The following is a 21989-nucleotide window of genomic DNA, read 5'->3' as shown; positions in this document are numbered from 1 at the left end:
ATTTCATTGTGGAGTTCACTGCTTAGAATAGAGAAGCCGGAACATCTAAACTAGACACGCCTGTCGATCTAACATAGAACCTCATGATCCTCCAGGCCAGCCCCCCTGTCGAGGACAGCAAAGTACAATAATACCTGAAAAGTGGACCCTGTTTGTGGATGGGTCATCCGACTCGAAGCAAGGAGGAGCAGGAATTATTCTCATAGCACCCGACTCAACGACTATCCAGTATGTTATAAGGCTCGGTTTCCGAGCCTCAAATAATGAAGCAGAATCTAAAGCTCTACTAGCTAGACTCAGGTTGGCAATTTCCTTGGGAGTCTGAGCTCTTGACATCTGGTGTGATTCCCAACTCGTCGTGAATAAAATATCAGCAGAATATGAGGCTAAGGGAGCCAAGATGATAGCCTATCTGGGCGAAGCTCGGAAACTCATAAGTAAGTTCCTGGAGCGTGACATCAATCAGATACCAAGGGTCAAGAATTTGTGGGCCAACACTCTGGCGAAGTTAACCTCAGCAATAGAAGAGAGTATTCCGAGAATTGTCCTAGTGGAATTCCTCAACAAGCGGAGCATTAATCGTCTCGACCATGAAATCGTTCATCCATTGCAGGTGACCACAAGCTGGATGGATCCAAGAGTTGAATACCTAAGAGATGGTAAAGTGTTTGAGGACTAACTAAAAGCCCGACGCTTGAGGCTCAGGTCGGCACGGTATGCAATCATAGGGGATACTCTATATAAGAAAGGTTTATTCTCCCTACCATATTTAAGGTGTATGTGACCAAATGAAGAAGAGTCCGTGATCCGAAAAACTCATGAAGGAATCTGTAGAAAAAACTCCGGCGACCGAGCCCTTTCTCAAAAGGTTATCCGCCAATGATACTTCTGGCCAACGATTCAAGAGGACTCCAGAGCTTTCTCTTAGAAATACAACAAATGAAAAAGGTTTGCAGCTGTCCCTAGGCAACCAGAATAGGAGCTAACCCCAATGAGTGGGCCATGGTCGTTCACTCAATGGGGGATTGACATTATTGGACCCCTACCCCAGGGCAAGGGATGGACTAATTACGCGATAATGGCGGTTGATTACTTCACCAAATGGGCCGAGGCCGAGCCCGCCGCCAGAATTACCGAGCAGAAAGTAACAGACTTCATCTGGAAGAATACTGTTTGCTAGTTCGGCATCCCACACACCATAGTGTCGGATGACGGGAAGCAATTCGACAACAAAAGATTTAGAGGCATGTGTCAAAGGCTCGACATCAGGAATGCCTACTCATCACCTCGACATCCTCAATCCAATGGCCAAGTAGAAGCAGTGAACAAGATAATCAAAAATCACCTCAAGACTAAGTTGGAGAGAGCGAAGGGAGCCTAGGCAGAGGAGCTTACGTTTGTGTTGTGGACATATAGGACGATGGCTTGGTCCGCAACAGGAGAAACCTTGTTCTCCCTCTCTTATGGTGTCAAATCCGTTGTCCCCGTCGAGATAGGACTCCCCACCGCGCGAGTGCAATCCTACCAGGTCGATGAGAACGCCGAGCAGATGACTGCAAGCCTCGACTTACTCAAAGAACTGCGAACTGCGGCTCAACAACAACAGGTGGCCCGGTTCTACAACTCAAGGGTCAAGATGAGGCAATTCCGATGGGGAGACCTCATCCTTTGCCGCGTATTTCAAAACACTATAAATCCGAGAGTAGGGTTCTCAGACCAAATTGAGAGGGACCCTATCGAATAGTCAGCTCGGCCAAGCCTGGCTCTTACCGACTCGAGGACTTGGAAGAGCATCCACTACCGCATCCGTGGAATGTCGAGCACGTGAAAATCTACTATTCCTAATCGAATTAGTGCAAAAGTCAACATTACTTGTGATGAATCTGCGCTTTGAATAAAAGATGCATTTTTTCGCCCTATTCTGCTCTACGTGTTCTAACTCATTCTACATGGGACCTCCTATGCGGGAAAAAAAGGTCCCACGAATGAACCAACCACTTAAAGAAGTAGCTGCCTCGCCATCTAAGCACGCTACGAAGGATCATCTCTTAAGTGCAGAGAAGGAACCCTTCGACAAGCTGACCCTTAAAGAAGAGGTCATCTCGTCAATCGACAAGCACTACAAATATGGTCTACACGATCGATAAAAATACAAGCAACAAAGTTATGATTACAATTAAACATGAAATAAAGCTCAACCATAGAGTCAAAACACCAAAATTATTAGGAGCATTCACCAAAAATGCGGCATTTAAAATGTCATAGTATTAAAAAATGTAGCATTAAAATGCCATAATGTCAAAAAAAAAAGTGTATAAGATATAACATAATGAAGGGCGGATCAATTAGCCCGAGGAGGGGGTAAGCCAGAAGGAGGCTAGTTGGCGAGAGGAGCCTGTTCAGGGGGTGCCTCTCTAACTCCCTCGACAGTAAGGGCATCAAGGTTGAGGTCAGGATAAAGATCTTTAACATCCCCAATACAGGAGTCATAGCCCCAATGGTAAGCGTTCTCCACCTTAGCAACTCTCTCTTCCGAGGATTTGAATTCCTCGACAACAGCAGCAGTGATGGATGTAGTCGAGGCCTCGAACTTTGTCTGTTGCACGACCAAAGCCTTCTTAATCGCTTCTTGAACGGCCTTCTCCATTTCAGCAATGGCGTCAATCTTCGCAAGCTTTAAGTCGGCCACTAACTTGGAGGCATCATCCTCAATAAAACGCAGGCGTCCATTTAACTTCTCCAGCTCCGCATTGGCAATGGCCAGGTGGGACTTGGTCTCTTCCAGATCCTTCATCACCAACTTCTCCTTATTACCCACTTCTGCCAGTTGGCCCTTAAGGGCTCCTCATTCCCCATCGGCAGCCTTTAGAAGCCCCTTAATTTTGGCCCTCTCATTCCGAAGGGCCTCTTCTAACTCATCCAACCTCTCCCAAGTTGATAAGAACATGGGGACCGCATGAAAAATGAACATGATTAGGAAAAGCTCGGAATTAAAGCCAGCAAAACGGATAAATAAAGCAGTTTACCTTATAACAAACTGAAGCTATGTCAGTCATGAAGGACTAATGGTGGTGGGAGAGGAGATTGGTGATCTCCGCCTCAGGAATGTTCTTTGCCACCCAATCGGCGAGGCGGGACATATGATACCCGAGCGGGAGCTCCCCATCATCCCGAGCGCGAGGCACAGACCCAGCGGCCTTACCCACTCCACTAGCAATCGAGGCCTGATGCTCGACTACCAGCACATCGACTTCCCTGACTAGCGAACCAGTCCTACCGAGCAAAATATTGACTTTAGCGAGCGTGAGTTCAATGTGTTCCGCCACTGCCATGGTCTCCCTCCTAAACTCGGATAGAGTGGGGATGGCGGTTTCTCCAACTACTTCCTCTTCCATCCCGGGGGGATGCGAAGGAATAGCTGGGGGTGCTTTAGGAGCATGGGCGGGAGTAGTAGAGGGCCTGACCTTAGGGAGAAAGGTCTCTTTCTTCCGAGCAATGACCTTCACCCGAATTAACTCATCAAGGGGAGGAGGTTGTCTCCTCTTCTTGGTCCTCGAAGCTTCGACCATACCTGCGCAAAATAGCTCAACTCAGAGAAACATCTACAACAAGGATTTAGGCTACATTTGAAACTGCATACGAATGCTTACCAAGAGCGGAGGGGTAAGGCTTAAACTTGCAGAGTCCAGACTGATGAAGGTCATCCAGATTGATGACGTGGTGTCGGACGTGAAACTCTTCTTTCAGCACTCTCGCCCTGGCAACCTAGGCTCGGAGAAAGGGAGAGAGCTCGGGCGGACCCTTCGGGTACACTGCAAAGGAATAACAAAGATCATATCAGAATGATAAAGGCCAATACTGATGATGAAACAGACATCTCTAGAAATTCGACCTGGAATGGAGAATTTGGTGGGCACTTTGACCCGTAGACCACTGAGCTCGGCTGCAGGTGCTTCCCACTCTCCTGAGGCCCAAAACCACTTGTTCTTCCAATCCTTGTTAGAAGATAGGAGTTTAGTGATGAAGCTTGAGCCGTGATAAGTCCTTGCCAAAAAGTAATACCAACACGGCTCGAAGGACTCATGCTTGGCTTGATAAATGGACATAAACTCGTCTGGCATCGGCTCTTGGTTTTTGAGCTGACGCTAGATAATATAGGAATCCATCAAGGTCCTCCAAGCATTAAGGACAAGCTAACCCAGGGTCAACTTCAAGTGTGTAGTCATAACGTGCACGAAAGGGTGGAGCGAGAATTTAAGCCCGTATTGAAAGGCGTAGATGAAGATCGCTATATCTCCTTCAGCTGGGTACCCTGGGGCATCATGAGGAGCAAGGGCATGGATGTGTACAGAGCTCAGAATCTGAAATTCTGCTTAGATCCTGGCCATCTGAGATTCAACCAGAACCGTTAGTCCAGCAACCGCCCTCCCAGCCGGATCTCAAGGTATCCTCTTTGTGCCCTTAGGACAAGCCCTAGCTTTTACGCCCTTTATTTTCCCGGCCCGAGGTCAAAGGGATATTGCTTCCAATGGTCCTTCCGAGACCTCACACCTGGAGTTCGTGCTCTCTAACTCAAAGTTACCCTCAAACACGTAAACTTTATGAACTTCGCCCGACCCATTAGACATTGTGGATTGAATGAAAAAGTAAAGGAAAGACGAAAAGGAGACTAGAAGAAAAGAAGACTCACCGAAAATCGCCTACTCCCAGAGTCGGCTTACTACAAAAACCTTCAGATGATGAGAAAGAAGAGAGTTTGAGTGAAAGAGGAAACCAACTTTTATAGCCCTAATCAGCCAACTGCATCATGACAGGTAGCTATTACTAAAGCCGAAGGGTCGCAAAGCCGAGCACTCTGTTATACGTGGTTGCGTCCCATTAGTCCGGGCATTATATCCTCCGAGCCCTGCGCTGGCAGCCCTTAATGGCAATCAATGTAGAGTCGCCTCTCCACCTTCCATTGTCCATGCGGCAACGCCCCATTCATCCCGACAATACCGATCTTCAACCGTCGTCACATGTTCACCTCTCACAAGCTCGCAATCAAAAAGCCGCAGCCACAGTGCAACGCCTCGATGGCAGTGAGCCATGATTGTGCGGTTCACTCCGATTCTGCCGATTCACCATCATGAGGGGCATGGCGAACCACCTTCCTAAGCATTTACTCCCTGTGTTTGAACTCGGACTTAGAGAGTAAGGGGATTCTGTTATGGGAAAAATGGTCTTACTCTTCGTATACAGCTCGGCCGAGTTGTAGCAACGTCGATGTTCCCGACCTTGAGATCGCTCTCTACCAAGCCAACATGCGGAGCTCCAAGTATTTGAGTAATATTAGAACCAAGCAGGTTATATATACAAGGGGTTGGCACAAATTGTTTACTCTATCATCAACCCCGACCAGATCCTTGTCAGTGAGCCATTGGGCTCGGCCTGTTTTAGGTTGAACTTGGATTGGCTCGGACGAGAGATGATCCACAATCACACCTAGAAACTGATTCCAACAACGCACGTTTAGAGTAACATCCGGCACGATCTTAGTGTAACCGTCGGTGTCACCAGTCATGCACTTCTCGCCTGATGGCTGAGATCGTGTCGAGATTAGTGAGCCCCCACATACTATCATACGCTATAAATACAAGGTAATTCGATTGAGACATGTACGCAAAATCTGTCACCCATAATACACCTACACTACTTAGAGCCAGATTCCTAGCCTGGCTTTACCATCGGAGGGTCCCCTGCTCTAACCAGGATCTCTAATTTGTTTTTCTCTTATGTAGGCTTACAGGGCTCGGCGTCAGTACTCGAAGCTCGACGAGGTTGAGCCAAATTTCTGCATCGACAGATGCATCTTAATGCTTCCACTGTATTAATTTACCATCTAATATGGTCAATCCCCATAGTTTCATATAATATAGTTCACCTGATAATTGGATATGTTTCAATTATGGGATCATTCACTAAAATGATATTTTTTTTTTAAAAAATGATGGACCACGTGGATATTGAATAGATATATCGAGGTGGGCCTACAGTAAGGGCCGCACCATCTTGGATGACTTCGGGGTCTCCGTGGATGATACTCTGTGGGCCCCACCATGATGTATGTGTTTTATTGATGTGCTTCATCTATTTTATATCACTGGCCCGTTGACAGCCCTACCAGTGGATGATACTCTTTGGGTCCCACCATGATGTATGTGTTTGATCAATGTGCTTAATCTCTTTGGTATCGTGATTTTAAGGCGTGAGCCGACTAACCTGTTGATTAGCCCAGAAGACTTGGATAAAAGGGAAACAAAAAAAAATAATAAAATTAAAATTAAATAAACAACTTAATCTAAAACTTTTGTGGTTCGCAGGTAAATTTTTTAATGGTCAGCCTTCAATCAACACTCTTTCATGTGCTGTGTCCACATGATATTTGAATCTGCCTACAGTCCTAGCCTGTACCTTAAAAGGATATGGAAAATTAGATGAACAGCATGGATAAGAGACATATATCATGGTGGGGCCCACATAGCACCATCATGTAGTTCTTACCTAGCAGAAAGTTGTAAATTTTTAACAAAAAAAAAAAAAAAGAAAAGAAAAGAAAAGAAAATATACTTGGCACTGAATCCTTACGCAATCTACGTACCATGGCCTTATCTCCAACAGGATTCCTCCATCAGTGGCACGTTGCTCAGATCAATCGTGTCATATCGGTAACAAGGGAGGTAGGTGGCGTAAAGGTTACCATGCATTCACATTCAGGGACGCCGTTTGGCGAGAAAATGACCACTGTAGACAAAACCTTTTATCCAGCGGTTTTTAAGAACGAATACAAACTTAAGTTACCAACTTAGACTAGCACGTGCGGACAGCAATTTTGAGGACGAAACTACCCCTCCTTTCCCCGCTGTTGCCCTCGCTCCATTTTCGAAAAACAAGAGACGAAAAATCCTGCACTACCTCCGCTTGCTTGGATCGCACCACCCTCTAGCTGGATCCCACCCTCTCTATTCATCAGCATTATTTCATTTTTATGAAAATGGTCCCTCCACGGAAGAAAGCACATACCACAGGTATAAGGTAGTACGTTAGGGCCCGTTTGGCCAGGTGAATTGGAAAGGATTGAATGTTATTAGGGTGGATGGCATGGATTTCAAGGTAATGATGGTGTTGCCAGTGGATTGTCTTTAGATCCATGGGATTGCTATATCGAATTTGTTTGGCACGCCTGGCCAATCCCGGGATTAAACCTTCCCATCCCTTCCAATCCCTCAAACCAAACACGTCCCAGGAAAATTTGAACGGATTAGGGTGGATTGGATGGTTTTTAAAGGTAATGATGGTGTTGTCAGTGGATTGTCTTAAGATCCATAAGATTGCTATATCCCGGGATTAGGTCACCCAGTCTGTTTGACACACCCGGCCAATCCCGGGATTTAACTTCCAATCCCTTCCATTACCATCCAATCCCTTCCAATCTGCCTGGCCAAACGGACCCTTACCTAAACGGTGTAAATTTTTATTTTACATGATGGATTACAAATAAAACATCATTGTGGGGGCATAACAAGGTTTCTACTATGGAACCACTGTTTCCTGTGGTATGATCCACTTGATATTTCGATATGCCACCATTTTGGGCTGAAACCTTTACTGTAGATGGAAAAACTGATGAACGCCGTGGATAGTCCACATACATTCAAGGCGGGCCTAACTCAATTTTTTATTTATTTATTTATTTATTTATTTATTTGGGTTAGCTTGTTAGTACACACCCATGTCAGCACACACACTCCATGTTAGCCACCCCCGCTAGGGATCGATACCAAGACCTTAAGTGTTGACACGGAGGTATCTCCCTCAGTTTGCCAATTGAGCTATGGATCTGGGTGTGCCCAACTCAGTTAACTCAGCACTATAAGAGTGTACTGAGCAAACTACAAATCCAATTTGCGAGAGGTTTTGGTCCATTTGACGTACTTATCGGTTCATGATTGGTGAAATTCCCTGAGTAATTCATAAATTTGACGGAGATATCATAAAAATATGATGGGGAACTTCCACGGATTTATGTAATGTAACGAAAAATTTTATGAACCGCTCGGTCAATTTCATTAATTGCTCAGTCAAATTCAACGAAGAGAATTTCATGTAAAGCTCGGTCAATTTCATTAACTGCTCGGTTAAATTCACCAAAGAGCAAATTGTTAGGCTAGGTCTTACATTTAAAGTTCATTCCCATTGATGTTAGCCTTACCCAATTTCAAGCTTGCCTTGCTGAATTTCTACGTTCCCTCGTTTAATTCATAGGTTGCCTCGCTCAATTTATACGTTGCCTCGCTCAATTCCTAGGCTGCCTCGCTCAATTTTTAGGATTCCTCGATCAATTTTTAAGTCTCCTCGCTCAATTTTTAGGTTGTCTCACTCAATATTTAGGTTGTCTCGCTGAATTTTTAGGTTCCCTCGCTTAATTTATAGGTTGCCTCGCTAAATTTCTAAGTTCCTTCGCTCAATTTCTAGCTTCCCTCGCTCAATTCCTAGCTTCCCTCGCTCAATTTGTAGGTTGCCTCACTCAATTTTTAGGTTGCCTCGCTAAATTTCTACATTGCCTCACTCAATTTGTAGGTTGCCTCGAATGTGATCCTGTGCTTGTGGCATATCCAAGACTTGGAATTTCATCATTTTGAGGTAAAATATATATTTGAATGGGATTATTATAAACATTATGTCAAACATTACATACATACCTAATTAAATATATTAAAATTGATTTAATAATTAAATTCAAAGCCCCATAAATATACTATGCATAGCTACTTTATTCTTACCTAGGATTATTTCTACTTCATTCTTACCCTATTTCCACTTTTTTTACCATTTTCACTCTCAAATCATCACCTCATTATCTTCTCAAGCTTTCAAAACTCATTCCCTAAGTCTCAATCTTACCTTTTCACCAATTTATTCTTCAAATTTTCTAGTACTTTTCATGTTGAACACAACTCCTAAAGCTCAGGGGATGAAAAGCGATAATTAAACTAAAACTTATAATAAAAAGTAAAAGTATAAATAAAATGGATTTTAGACCATTAACCTGATGGAATCTTGCGAAATAACTAAGATATTTGGATAGAGTAGATTCTCCCACCCCAAATGCATATATGGCGCATCGAGTAACTCATTCTGGAGTACGTGTATGAACAAACAGGGGTGTGTACTAACAAGCTAACCCCCCCCCCCCCCCCCCCCAAAAAAAAAAGCCACATCCTACTGACCCGATAGACCGGGTCCACCCAGTCGACCCCGAGTCACTGTCCCACTGACCCGGTCAACCCCGATACAATGACATGTCCCACTGTCAAGGTCGACTGCCAAATCAGATATGGTATATATGGCTACGGTTATAATCCGTAGCCATAGAGGGTTGCCAAAATCGTTGCTATAGACCAGCTTAAAAAGCAAGGGTATTTTTGTCCTCAAATTCAATGTCCACACGTGCTGGTCTAAGTTGGTAACTTAAGTTTGTATTCCTTCATAAAAACCATTGGATAAAAGGTATTGTCTACAGTAGTAAATTTCTCCTATTTGGCCAGTGATGCTGCTACTAACCAAGTAGCTAATGGTCGGTGCTCTGTGGGCTCCACTATGATATATGTGTTTTATCCATGCCGCCCATCTATTTTTCTAAATAATTATAAGACAAAATTCCAAAAGCGAGGCAGATCTAAATCTCACGTGTACTACACCACCAGAAAATAGTGTAGCTTGAATGTCCACCATTAAAAACCTCCTTAGGCTCACTATAAAGTTTATTTGACATCAAATTTGTGTATTAATTAGGTCATTCATACCCAGATGAAGGGGAAAAAAAACAAATATCATCTTGATCCAAAACTTTTGTGGCCTCCAAAATGTTTTTAACAGTAGTAGTTCGATCAACACTATTTCTTATTATGTGCTCCACTTGAGATTTATATTAATGATATGGAAAAATAAATGGACGGTGTGGATGAAAATAATACATCATGGTTGGAACCTGTCAGAGCCACTATCCCATGTCCGCCCTGCATTCAGTGTGCATTCGCGGTAAGCTTTCGTAATTTTTGGGAAGCGAATTGCTTACCGAGGACGTGGATATCCTGAACTCCCTGCCCTGGAAAGCTAGGTGAAGCCCATTGTGATGTTAGTGTGAAATCCACCCCATTTATCTATTTCACAGGCCTATTTTAGGACATTTTACAAAAATTTAAGCCAATCCAAAACTCATGTGAGCCACAAAAGTAGAAACAACAAAAATTGAATGACCACTATTGGAACATTTGTATGGTAACAAAAGTTAGACAGCAGGCGAAGATTTTTATAGATATATATTTTTCTAGTTCATCACACCATAAGTTATTATATAAATACATTATAACAACTTAAACTCTTTGCAACGACTTTTTTAACAATGGTGTAGTTTCATAACAAAAGGTTAAAATTATACGACGATACTCTAAGAGCCACGGAAAATCAACTATTTATTAGGACATTTTCAATAGTTAGCCTTTATTTCCCACGTTTTCCCTCTCGTCTGACATAACATCTGAGTAACTCAGTGTAGGCTGTCAGCGAACTTACTAAACTCTTTCACCACACCCTAATGCATCTCTTGTCCATATCCAAAAGGCCAAAATAGACCATATACGGCAACAGCGTGAATTGAACAGCTACTGTCCACAATTTCCTGTGGAGCTATAAAATTCTTGTGTTGCTAACCCTGGGAGCCTTCGCATGTACCGAGCTACGAACAGGCAGGGAAGTATGCAAAATCGAAAATAATAATAATAATAATCTCCGGACAATACTGCAAGACGGTACGGCTATGGTGCGTTTGAAGGGCTCGTGCACCATCAAACCGGCCGAGCCGACACCGAACCAACGGCTCTGGCTGTCGGACCTTGATCTGATCCAGCCCATAACGGATGCTCAGACTGTCTATTTCTATCAGCCTACCGAGGCTGCAATCGCCTTCTTCTCCCCTGAGTTCATAAAGGATTCACTGAGCAGAGCCTTAGTGCAGTACTACCCACTTGCAGGCCGGTTGCACCCAGACCCCAGTGGTCGGCTCGAGCTCTATTGCAATGCAATGGGGGTTCTGTTTGTAGAAGCTGAGTCGGATGCTCATATAGATGATTTTGGTGACTTCAAGCCAGGCCTGGGCCTCGGAGGGCTTGTTCCCAACATCGACTACAACACCCACGTTGGCGAATGGCCGTTGTTGTTGGTGCAACTCACCTTCTTCCGTTGTGGAGGCGTCTGCATGGGGGTGGGCATTAGCCACATGGTCGCAGATGGATTTTCCGCATTGCAATTCATCTCAGCATGGGCGAGGATTGCACGTGGCGACGCACATGTGGGCATCGATCCGTTCATTGACCGGACAATCTTGTAGGCCCGGAAACCCTCCTGCTCCCCCGGCTTTCAAACATGAGGAGTACGACCGCCCACCGCTCCTGCTGGGCCATGTAGAAGACGATCATGAGGTAAAAAGCAAGGAATCAACGGTCGAGATGCTGAGGCTGACACGTGAACAAGTGAATAAGATCAAGCAACAAGCGACCGGGTGCAGCCGGTACCAGTCGGTGGCAGCTCACGTGTGGAGAGCTGCATGCAAGGCTCGTGGGCTCCACCATGATCAGTTAACGAAGATGTTAGTTGTCGTTGATGGCCGTACACGGTTGCATCCTCGGCTACCTGATGGTTACTTTGGTAACGCTGTGTTCTCAACGATGCCGTCTATGCGGTGCAGCGATATCGTGTTGAACTCACTGAGTCACTCGGCGAGTCGCGTGAAAGAAGCAGTGGATATGATGAAAGACGATTACCTGCGGTCAGCGCTTGACTTTCTTGCCGGTCACAAGGATCTGACTCCATTTCATCCTGGGTCCACCACGCTGGGTTGTGGCCAAGGGACGTTCTACGGCTGCCCTAACCTCTGCTTCATCAGCTGGATAGGGTTGCCAATGTACGACGCTCATTTCGGGTGGGGCCCACCTATCCACATGGGCCCGGTGGCTTTGGGCTTCGATGGGATGGCTATCCTGATGCCAACGCGAGAAGGGGACGGGAGCATGCTGCTCGCGATCCGGTTGCAGGTGGCCCACATGAAGGCTTTCAAGGACTCCTTCTATGATGGTTTATAAAGGATTGCTTGGCGTATTTGGTCGGTGGAATAAAATGGTATTGAATTGTATTAGATGGGATTAATATTGTTATTGAACAATGATTGTATGTCTTGAAATATCATGGTATTTTAGCCATCCAATTTTATGTTTGGGATGAAAAACTATTCCATAGGAGAACATTGGATTAAGCAAAATCCCGGGATGAAATTCACAACTGATGTCGTTTAATTGTACACATATATAACCAGCATTTGTGTATAATGGATTTCAAAATGGGAAATTGACCATACTGACCTCAAAGTTTAGGCAAATTATCTCAAAAGCTACGACGTTCCATATATACTAAGAGTGGCCTTCAACAACGTTGAAAGATTGTTTCAGACGAAAATGTCATTGTCCTTGGTTCAGGAGTTGTATAGTTCTGGAGTGAAGTAGAAGTCACCTGCTGCTCCAACGCCGGAGAAGGCAACAGATCGACTACTCCCCCTGCCACCAGCCAATGGCTGGTGCTCAGTGGTCGTTGGGACCCACCACCATGTATGTGTTTCATCCATGCGTCTATATATTTTTCCGGATCATTTTATGGTATGAGACCAAAAATAAGATATATCACAATCACAAGTGGACAACATTACAGAAAACAATGTTGAATGAGCGTCGTAGACCATTAAAATGATCACTCTCATTTTTGGGATCAAGTCCTAAAATGATCTATGAAAGCAGATGAACAATCATACCATTCATTGTAAAAATAGATGAATGGAATGGATGAAACACATACATCATGGTTGGCCCCATGTTTGGTGACAGGGGGAGTATCCAATCCGTTCTCCCCCAGAAAATACGGAAGAACATATGAGCTTGGGAAGGGCCGAATGTTACCTTTCACATGCACCTTTTACAGACTTTTTTCTTCTTCTTTCATTTTCATAGAAAAGTGAATATCCAGAGACCAACTGCCAGAGAGGGACATTGTTTGTCCTTGTTTGAAATTCTCTTCAACTACGAGGTCTATATTTTATTTTATTGTAGTCATTTTGATAAAGTAAATGAAGATCAGAGTCGAGAAGGTTCTTGCCACGTGAAGGGAGCTTACTGTAGGGCACACCTCTATCAAACCTCCACCATTGATAGTAGAAAATCATGACTTCATGTTTTCAAACCTTCCACCTTCAAAGAAATCAAACCTCGACCACCGACAGTAACAACCACGACCCTTCACGTATTCAAAACCACGACCCAAACAAAGGGTCGTGGTTCCCATGCACATTGGATTTCGGTTGTCATATTATAAGGATTGTGTTTTTCACATGCACATGAGTCATGGTCATCACGTTACATGGGTTGTCGTTGGCAGATGTTATGGGTTGTGGTTGTCATGCCAGATGAGTCGTATAGTCTTCATGTTATAAGGATCATGCCTTTCACTACCCTGTGCAAGGCCCAATTCGTTTGGCCCATAACCATGTATCGTGGTTGTGACGGTATATGGATCATGACTTGAAGGTTGTTACAAATCGTTGTTGTCATGGTTTTCATGATACACGGGTCATGGTTTTCAGCTAATGTGGGTCGTGCTTATCATATTACATGAGTCGTGGTTGTCACGGTATATAGATCGTGGTTGGCAATCACAACACCTACATAACTATAAACCATGACCCATATAACATGTCAACCAAGATAAACACGGGACACTCAACCAAATGGTCAGTGATCTACTAAACGGAATCCCTCAACTCTCAACAAAACTAGAAAACATGAAGATTAGTAAAGAAGTAAAGTACAGGCCCACCCAAGTGGGCCCCATCACCTCAGCCAATAGGATCAAACATCCTCTGCCCCAGCTAGAGCCTTCCTACTTACATTCACTCAAACTGCACATATGAAGTACACAGGCACAAAAACAGCCCCATGTGCCAAATGATGGACCCCAACATAAAATTTAACCAATCAAAACATACCGTGTGGCAGTCATTTGCCGAATGTACGTGATGATCAACAAATGGCTGACAGGTAGGTGGGTAACTGACGTGCCAAATCGTCCCCGTTGGAACCCCACCTAGTGTTGTCCTACGCTATAAAAGCATTGTGAATTATTATAACAAGTCACATCCTCAAAGATAAGCATTCCTCCCTTTAATTATCACACCAAACAAGGGTCCACTGAACACAGACACTTCTCCCCACTTCCAAAATAAAGGGTCATGATCTCACGGAATTACTGACCATGAGTCTGCACTTGCTTATCTTTTTGTCTTCATTCATTTGTCTAAGTACTCACACATCTATCTGCTCCCTGGCTTGCTTGTCTCGTCTATTTCGACCATATCCCCTCAGGATTTCTATGTCCACATCAGTCGCTCCATGTTGGAAGACCCCCTATTTTCCTACTCTTCCAATGCATGGTCATCCCTAGCTCCATCCGACCGTCCACTTCGTACAGGTTGTTTTTGATTGACTGTTGATTATAAATCGCATGGAATTGATTATGCAGACCGCTTGATTTTTGGTAAATCGAATGAACGGTTTTAACGTGAAAGAGTACGAATGTCCATCAATCGAAGGCTAGGATTGGGTAATCGATCTGATTTGGGGAAAATGCCTAATTTACAGTGGGCCCCCGTGATTAGACGCTTGGTTGACGGATATATACGGGACGTATTTAAAGTAGCGTTAGGCCCATGTACGGATGGCCATAGTAGGTTCGGAGTCGAAAAATGAAGCAATTCCAAAGCTCAAGTGGACCACACCAAAGTAAGCAGTGGTGCTGATTATGCCCACGGTTGAAACCTTTGTATGTCCACTTTAATGTTTATTTTCCATCCAACCTATTTATGAGATCATATGGACATGGATGAAAGGAAAACATAAATATCAATTAAATCCAAATCTTCTATTACCACAGTAAGTTTTCAATGGTAGACGTTTGATCCCTCAACTATGTGGTCCACTTTAACCTTAGATCTGCCTAACTTTGGGCTTATCCCTCAAAATTGTATGGAAAAATGGATGGAAGGTATGGATGAAACCCATATATCACGGTGCCCCTCGTAGATCAGCTTTACGCCCGGGAATTGTGGGGTTAGTACCCAAGCGCTTTTTAGTCCTGACCAGTTGCTATCAAAGTGGCAGATGATGGGAGGTCCACTTGATATCTGGATCGATCTCATTTTTGGGCTCGTTTCATAAAATAATCTCAAAGAATGAGTGGACGGCATGGATGAAACATAGACATCATGATGGGGCCAATAGAACACCGACCATTGGCTAGTCGCATGGTTAGTAGCGAGTACGTTTCCGTGATGGTAACCCGTGAATAACTCGTACGAGTTTATGTCGGCTCATACCTGCAGTGATTTCTTAGTAGGGAATCCGGATCCTATGCTTGCCACAGCTATGTGAGTGTAGGCCCACCGTGATGTATCTGTTAATCCACGCTCTCCATCCCTTCTCTCAACCATTTTAAGATATGTGCGCAAAAGTGGGGCAGATTCAACACTAAGTGGACCACACTAAATATTATATTTGGCCATTTGGTAAACGGATTGGCTACTCCCCCTGCTACCAGCCAATAGCTGGTGGTCGGTGCTCTGTGGGCGTCACTATGATGTATGTGTTTCATCCATGCCGTCCATCTATTTTTCTAGATCATTTTATAGTATTATATCAAAAATGAGGTATATAAAATTCTCAATTGGAGCACATTAAAGGAGACAGTGTTTAATGAAACATCACCATTAAAAACTTTTTAGGGGCCAAATGTTTTGGATCATGCTGATATTTGTTTTATCCCTTCACCTGGGTCTGCATGTCCTAATCAACAGATTGGATGTCAAATAAACAGTACAATGGGCTTAGGAGGATTTTAATGGTGGATATCCAATCACTATTGTTTTCCTGCGGTGTGGTCCACCTCAGATTTATATCCCTCTCATTTTTGGTATAAAACCCTAAAAGTATCTGTAAAAATGGATAAAAGGAATGGATGAAATAAATACACTATGGTGGGGCCCACAGAGGAGTAGCCAATCCGTTTGGGTTGCATTAAAAGCACAAACCATTAGTATACATCATGGCGGTGGGCTGCTCGCGTAATTGTTCGTTGGAAGCTAGAAACATGGAAGCGGATTGGCTGGTGTACCACACATACAGCTGCTGTAGGTACGTGTTGCGCAAAGACGAGCACTGACGCTCCTCGGGCTCGAGTTGTACGAACGGTTCAAAGGAGATCAAAGTTATGGCCATGTATTTATTATATCTACATAGTTCAACCATTTTTAGACATCATTTGAGAGCATTATCCAAAAAAATGAATCATATCCAAAGATCATCTAGACCACACCACAAATAGCCGCGGAGATAATAATTTTCACTATTAAAAAAATCGTAGGGCCCACCGTAAGATTTATTTTCCATCCAATCTCACTACAAGAAAACTGGCGTTTACAAACTAACCACTAAATCGTCACTTTTTGCACCAAGAACTTGGTCCAAAGCTACGGGTTAAATCCGTAGCTATAGAGCGGTACCGACAATCCATAGCCATAGAGAAATTCTTTCTTTAAAAAAATATATATATATATATGACCCACATGTATCTTAGTATTCTAAGCAACTAACATACCTTGGTTAATTTCAATAATCTCCTTGTTGCCAATGATTGCCATTGTTTCCAAGGGACTAGTTTCTTCTGTCGATCTTTCGTGAGCTGTGTAGCTGTAAAAGGCATCAACACTAGTATTTTGGAGTCTTTCAGTAGGTTCAGCCCTCAATGATATTGAGGTTCACCACCTGTGAGCGGAGGTTCTCTATTTTGTCTACCAGAAGCTCAATCTTCTCACCATGGTCCAGAACCTGCACAAAGGGAGATTACAATGGGTTTATGTTGTTTGGCACATCACAAGATTTAAATAATTTGGGGGCTTCAAAAGACAGGGCTGCATGGAGGGCACTAATCTTGGCATTTGGGTGGCCTAAGGAAAAAGATTTTCCTAACTGCACATTGAAATATTACATGCACTAATTTGCACATTGAATGTTTTACATACACTAACTGCACATTGAAATATTACCATCTCTAAAGAGTTACATTCCAATAGAAAAGTACAAGGATAGAAGCAGAATTGCTAAAAGACCCTATTTATCCATCCATTTCTTCTCTTCTCAACAATACAATAGTCGGCATTTTTGTTTGTTTCAGCATCCCTCGGAAAAAAGAATACAAATTCCCTTAACTAAAATAACCCAAAATAAATATGTAAATGACAATTGTGCTGAGAGTAAACAGATTAGTGTAATTAGGAATAACTACCAAGAAGAAAATAGAAATGCAAAAAAGAAATACAATGATGACAGAGGACAATAGGTAATGGTTACCTAATTGAGAACCTCAAAGCCCGATGGTTGTTTAGCCATTTAGTAATACCCCTACATTGATTGAAGCCCAGTGCATATGAACATGGAAGACCAATATTCAAAGTTCAAACAGGTTAAATTAGAATAATCGGCATAGAAATTGAACATATATGTCTAACCACAAGCAATCAATGATCATCAATAACCGTGATGTTTGAGTTTTGATGGTAGTGCAGTAGCTTGTACAGCCATAATAATGACTGCATAACCTCCCGAAGATGTCTATGGAGAATAGGGCTATAAGAAACATTCAACGACATAAAGCCCACAAAGAATGAACAAAATTTGAAGGCAAAAGTGGACCAATAACTATATTCTAAAATAATAAATAAATATTGCATCATCATCAATATCAAAAAAAAAAAAAAAAAAAACTCACCTCACTTCCAGCAACTGCTTTCTCCAACGCTTTGTGTAAACCATTTGCGTCCTGACCACATCATTGCAAAGTCAGCAACATTTGGGCTCAGCATAGATCCCTGTCATATGGAATAGTTTGTTGTATTGCAAACATATATGCATCAATTAGAAATGCACTAGCTCGTTCTTGGACTTGCATTTCTTGTTGAACAGAATTTATTCTTGATAACCACCACAACCAGAACCAAACAAGGTTCTTCTCAAATCATAAATCAACACAAATTAACAGAAAGAAGATCAACAAAAAGAGAGGTTAAAGAGTAATGCTCAAGGATCAAAGGGCCTTACCTATGAGCAATCAATGGTGAATCGGAATGCATTGCAACTAGTACATTGCATACATCCCTGAAAATCAATAGGACCTGCTTTTCCTCAAAATGCCCTACTCCTCTATTCTCTAGCAAATTAATACTGCTTCGATGAAGGACCCACATCACGTGCAAGAAAAACACGAGAAATTAATTTTGAAAAAAGAACAAAGGCAACATCATTATCACATATCCGCTAATATAAACATTTGAACATAGTGCTTAAAGGGAAATACATATGACAAAATCAAAGTTCCAAAGGTCCGCTGCATGCTCCAAGCTCAACTTTGCTGTAACCTAATGCCACCTGCACGCATCTATCGTGCATAAGCTTATAAAAAGCTTAGTGGGTGGTGAAAGTATGTATATAAGGTAAGTGCCAAGTAAGTAAATTAGAGTAATCAGAGTAAACGGAAATACTGATAAGCCCATAAATCATACAATATTAGAAATACTGGGAAGATCATAAATCATACGATATCAGAGTAATACGAAAACATGCTGATAGGCCCATAAATACCATCAGCCTTATCCAGGATATACGATGCAAAAATATAATAAAATCATATCATATACTGATGAAGCAATATAGATCGGCTATGCAATGCGGGGACAATAAGCCAAATATTAGATGTTGATGATGCAATGCAATATGCGGTGCGAATGAAATGACTAAGCTGGACTGAAGTCGGGATGATAGTACGTAGTATCGCAGGCTATGGTGTCCATCACAAGGGACTTCTATCCAAACCAGTACCATACCTAAATTTGGATAACCAGACTCAATGTAGTAGACTCCTGATCTCAGGTTAATCATGCGCCCAATCAAAATTCATGCCATTACGAAGGTACACAATAATTAGTTGTACACCACTAACCCGAATAGATAGTGAATGAATGAATGAATATGCAAATCCTATTCGATAAGTCCACATATCAGTACGGTATCTCTCTGGGATCATCACTGGGGTATATTACACTCTGCGCCAGCTTGCCGCCCCTATCCGAGAGCACAACTAAGTAAGTGGAAGAGACCTCGCTATCTGCTTGTAAATATCGGGCCCGGCTCGTCGATAGCGGACCCATTCCTCAAGCTGGTGAAACTCAACCTAGACATTGTCCCCTCACCCAGGCTGGTAAGGTCACACCCCCTCCCATCCGACCACGACACAGTAGGAGACGAGGCCTACTGGTATATGGCCCTTATGCGCTTATATATATATACTCGGTCTCGACGTTAAAGCGTCTCCTGGCCACGGAGATTTAGGAATTTTCACCCAGGGACATCTATGACGCTCGTATGCTAGAACTAAACATTTTCAATGTCCCATCTGGCCATCCACGATATGTCTGTGGAGGTTATGACCTTGATATCACTAGGGCGTACAGTAGTCATAATCACACAATGCAAGATGCATGAGTCATACAATCCAGTCATGCATCAATCCTCCACATACTGTGCACTCATGTGAAATAACCTTCACTTATCAGGGAGTCTGATAACAACCTGCCCAATGACATATGCAATGGTCAACCATATCTCATAACAAACATGCAGATGATGCGTATGGGCATGTATCATGATGCTATGCTGTCACATACTCATAATCGGTATTAATAACTGACATCAACAATCGGCCTCAACAATGTGGACATTTAACCAACATTGCCCCCAAGAAATGACCCACATAGAGCCAAACATATAATGGGCCCACGGCTTCACACAATGGCCTAATATCCAACACAATGGGCCTTACTCAATGGCCACATATTCACAACAAGTGGGCCCTTCTCATGGGCTTCAAATACATAACATGTGGGCCCTATACATGGGTCTCGAATACATCAAATGGGTCATGCATCATGGGCTTAATACATATCATATGGGTCTTGCCCATAAGCCACGAATACATCATAATGGGCCTTACCCATGGGCCATAAATACATTACAATAGGCCTTGTCCATGGGCCTCAAATACATCACAATGGGCCCTGCCCATAAGCCATGAATACATCACAATGGGCCTTGCCCATGGGCCCCAAATATATCACAATGGGCCTTGCCCATGGGATTCAAATGCATCACAATGGGCCTCATCACATAGACCTCTTATTCATCACATTAGGCCTTAAACACGGGCTGCATATACATCACAATGGGCCTTAACTACAGGTCGCATAATCATCATATAGGTCTCGACAATCGGCCTTGGCAATCGAAATCAGCCTCAACTGTAAGCCCCATATCCTAGACCGTACCGTTCCGTGGACTTTCGCGGTCTTCCCGGTCAAATTTCGGCAAACTTCGACCCTTAACCGGTATTTGTGCGCGACCCTGATTCATACGCCGTCAATCCAAGTCGACTCAATCCGAGACTTGTACCCTAGCGACCACGCCGTCGCTGCGGTTCCGATGTCGCATCTCACGCGCTGATCCGATACTCTGATCAGGAGATGTGGGCTAGCGTTCAGTGCGAGGAAAACGCCGCGCGTGCGAATTACGAGAGAATCTCTAGGAGATGTCACCTCAATCAATCAATTAATCCATCCCATCATATCAAGTACACCATCACCTCTCACCCTGCCCCAAGCAACCCCAAAGTCAAAAAAGTTTTTACACCACCCATGCCTTTCTTACACCAAGCTACCACAAAAGTCAAAAAAGGTCTTACACACTCATCCCTCTCTCTCTCATCCATCACTCCATCACACATCACCTCTCTTTACAACACTCTTTCTCTCACTTTTTCAAACTCATTTCCAAGCAACAAAAAAAAAAACCTTACGTCCAAGTCTCCCAAGCCACTCCAAGAGAGCTACAAGTGTGGCCCACCTTTCCTACCCTTTCATCTCCCATCTCAACCATCCAAACCTCATCTCCTCCGTTAAGATCGAAGCTAAGGAGCAAAGGAAGCCAAGGGAGCAAGAAGATCGAACGGTGGGTGCTTCATAGGCTTAAATTTGTATATTTTTAAGATGGGCTAAGTGAGGTCTACCGATTGATGGTATGGATCTCACTTTGGACCCTAGGTGTGGCCGATGGCCCACCTTGATCCTCATATTATTTTATGATGGGGCCATTCTTCATGGACCCCACCATGATGTCTACCTTCCTAGCTTGTATATGGGTCATCTAGACCATTTATTTTTGTGGAGAAGGGATCTCCACCGTTGGATTTCTTTTTTTTTAATTAATGGGCCCACATATAATGGGACCCACTTGATGTATGATTGATTGCAACGGAGGGCCCATAGTTTCGGGGTCCCTCCATGACGTGTGTCCCACTCTCTCTTTCTTACTCTCTCCCTCTCTTTTTCATTTTTCTTTCCTTGTGTTAATATGGTCATGTGGCCCATCAGGATAGACCCCACCATGAGGCAGGTATTTTATCCAAGCCATTTATAGATGGGGCCCACTTTAAATGTGTTGTACCCACACCATCCGTCATTTGGTGGCCCACCTAAGCAGGGCCCACCTCAATGCTTATGCAAGGCCAAACCATCCAGCGTCTCTGGACGTTGGACAAAAAGGGAAGACACAAATATCAGCTTGTTTTCAAGCTTATGGGGTGGCCCACTTATATAGGCCCCACCTTGATGTATGTATTCAATCCACGCCATCCATTCCTTTTCCAACCTCATTTTAGGCATTGAACCAAAAAATGGAGTCAATCCGAGGTTT

At 43.4% G+C, this 21989-nt stretch overlaps 1 pseudogene; it reads left to right on the top strand.

Annotated features, from left to right (window-relative positions):
• The first annotated feature begins 10847 nt into the window (after positions 1–10847).
• LOC131256140 (shikimate O-hydroxycinnamoyltransferase-like) lies at positions 10848–12296 on the top strand (annotated as a pseudogene).
• Positions 12297–21989: the final 9693 nt, after the last annotated feature.

Source organism: Magnolia sinica, chromosome 9, assembly GCF_029962835.1.
Source record: "Magnolia sinica isolate HGM2019 chromosome 9, MsV1, whole genome shotgun sequence".
NCBI classification, from domain to species: domain Eukaryota; kingdom Viridiplantae; phylum Streptophyta; class Magnoliopsida; order Magnoliales; family Magnoliaceae; genus Magnolia; species Magnolia sinica.
This window is presented reverse-complemented; position numbering and strand designations above follow the sequence as displayed.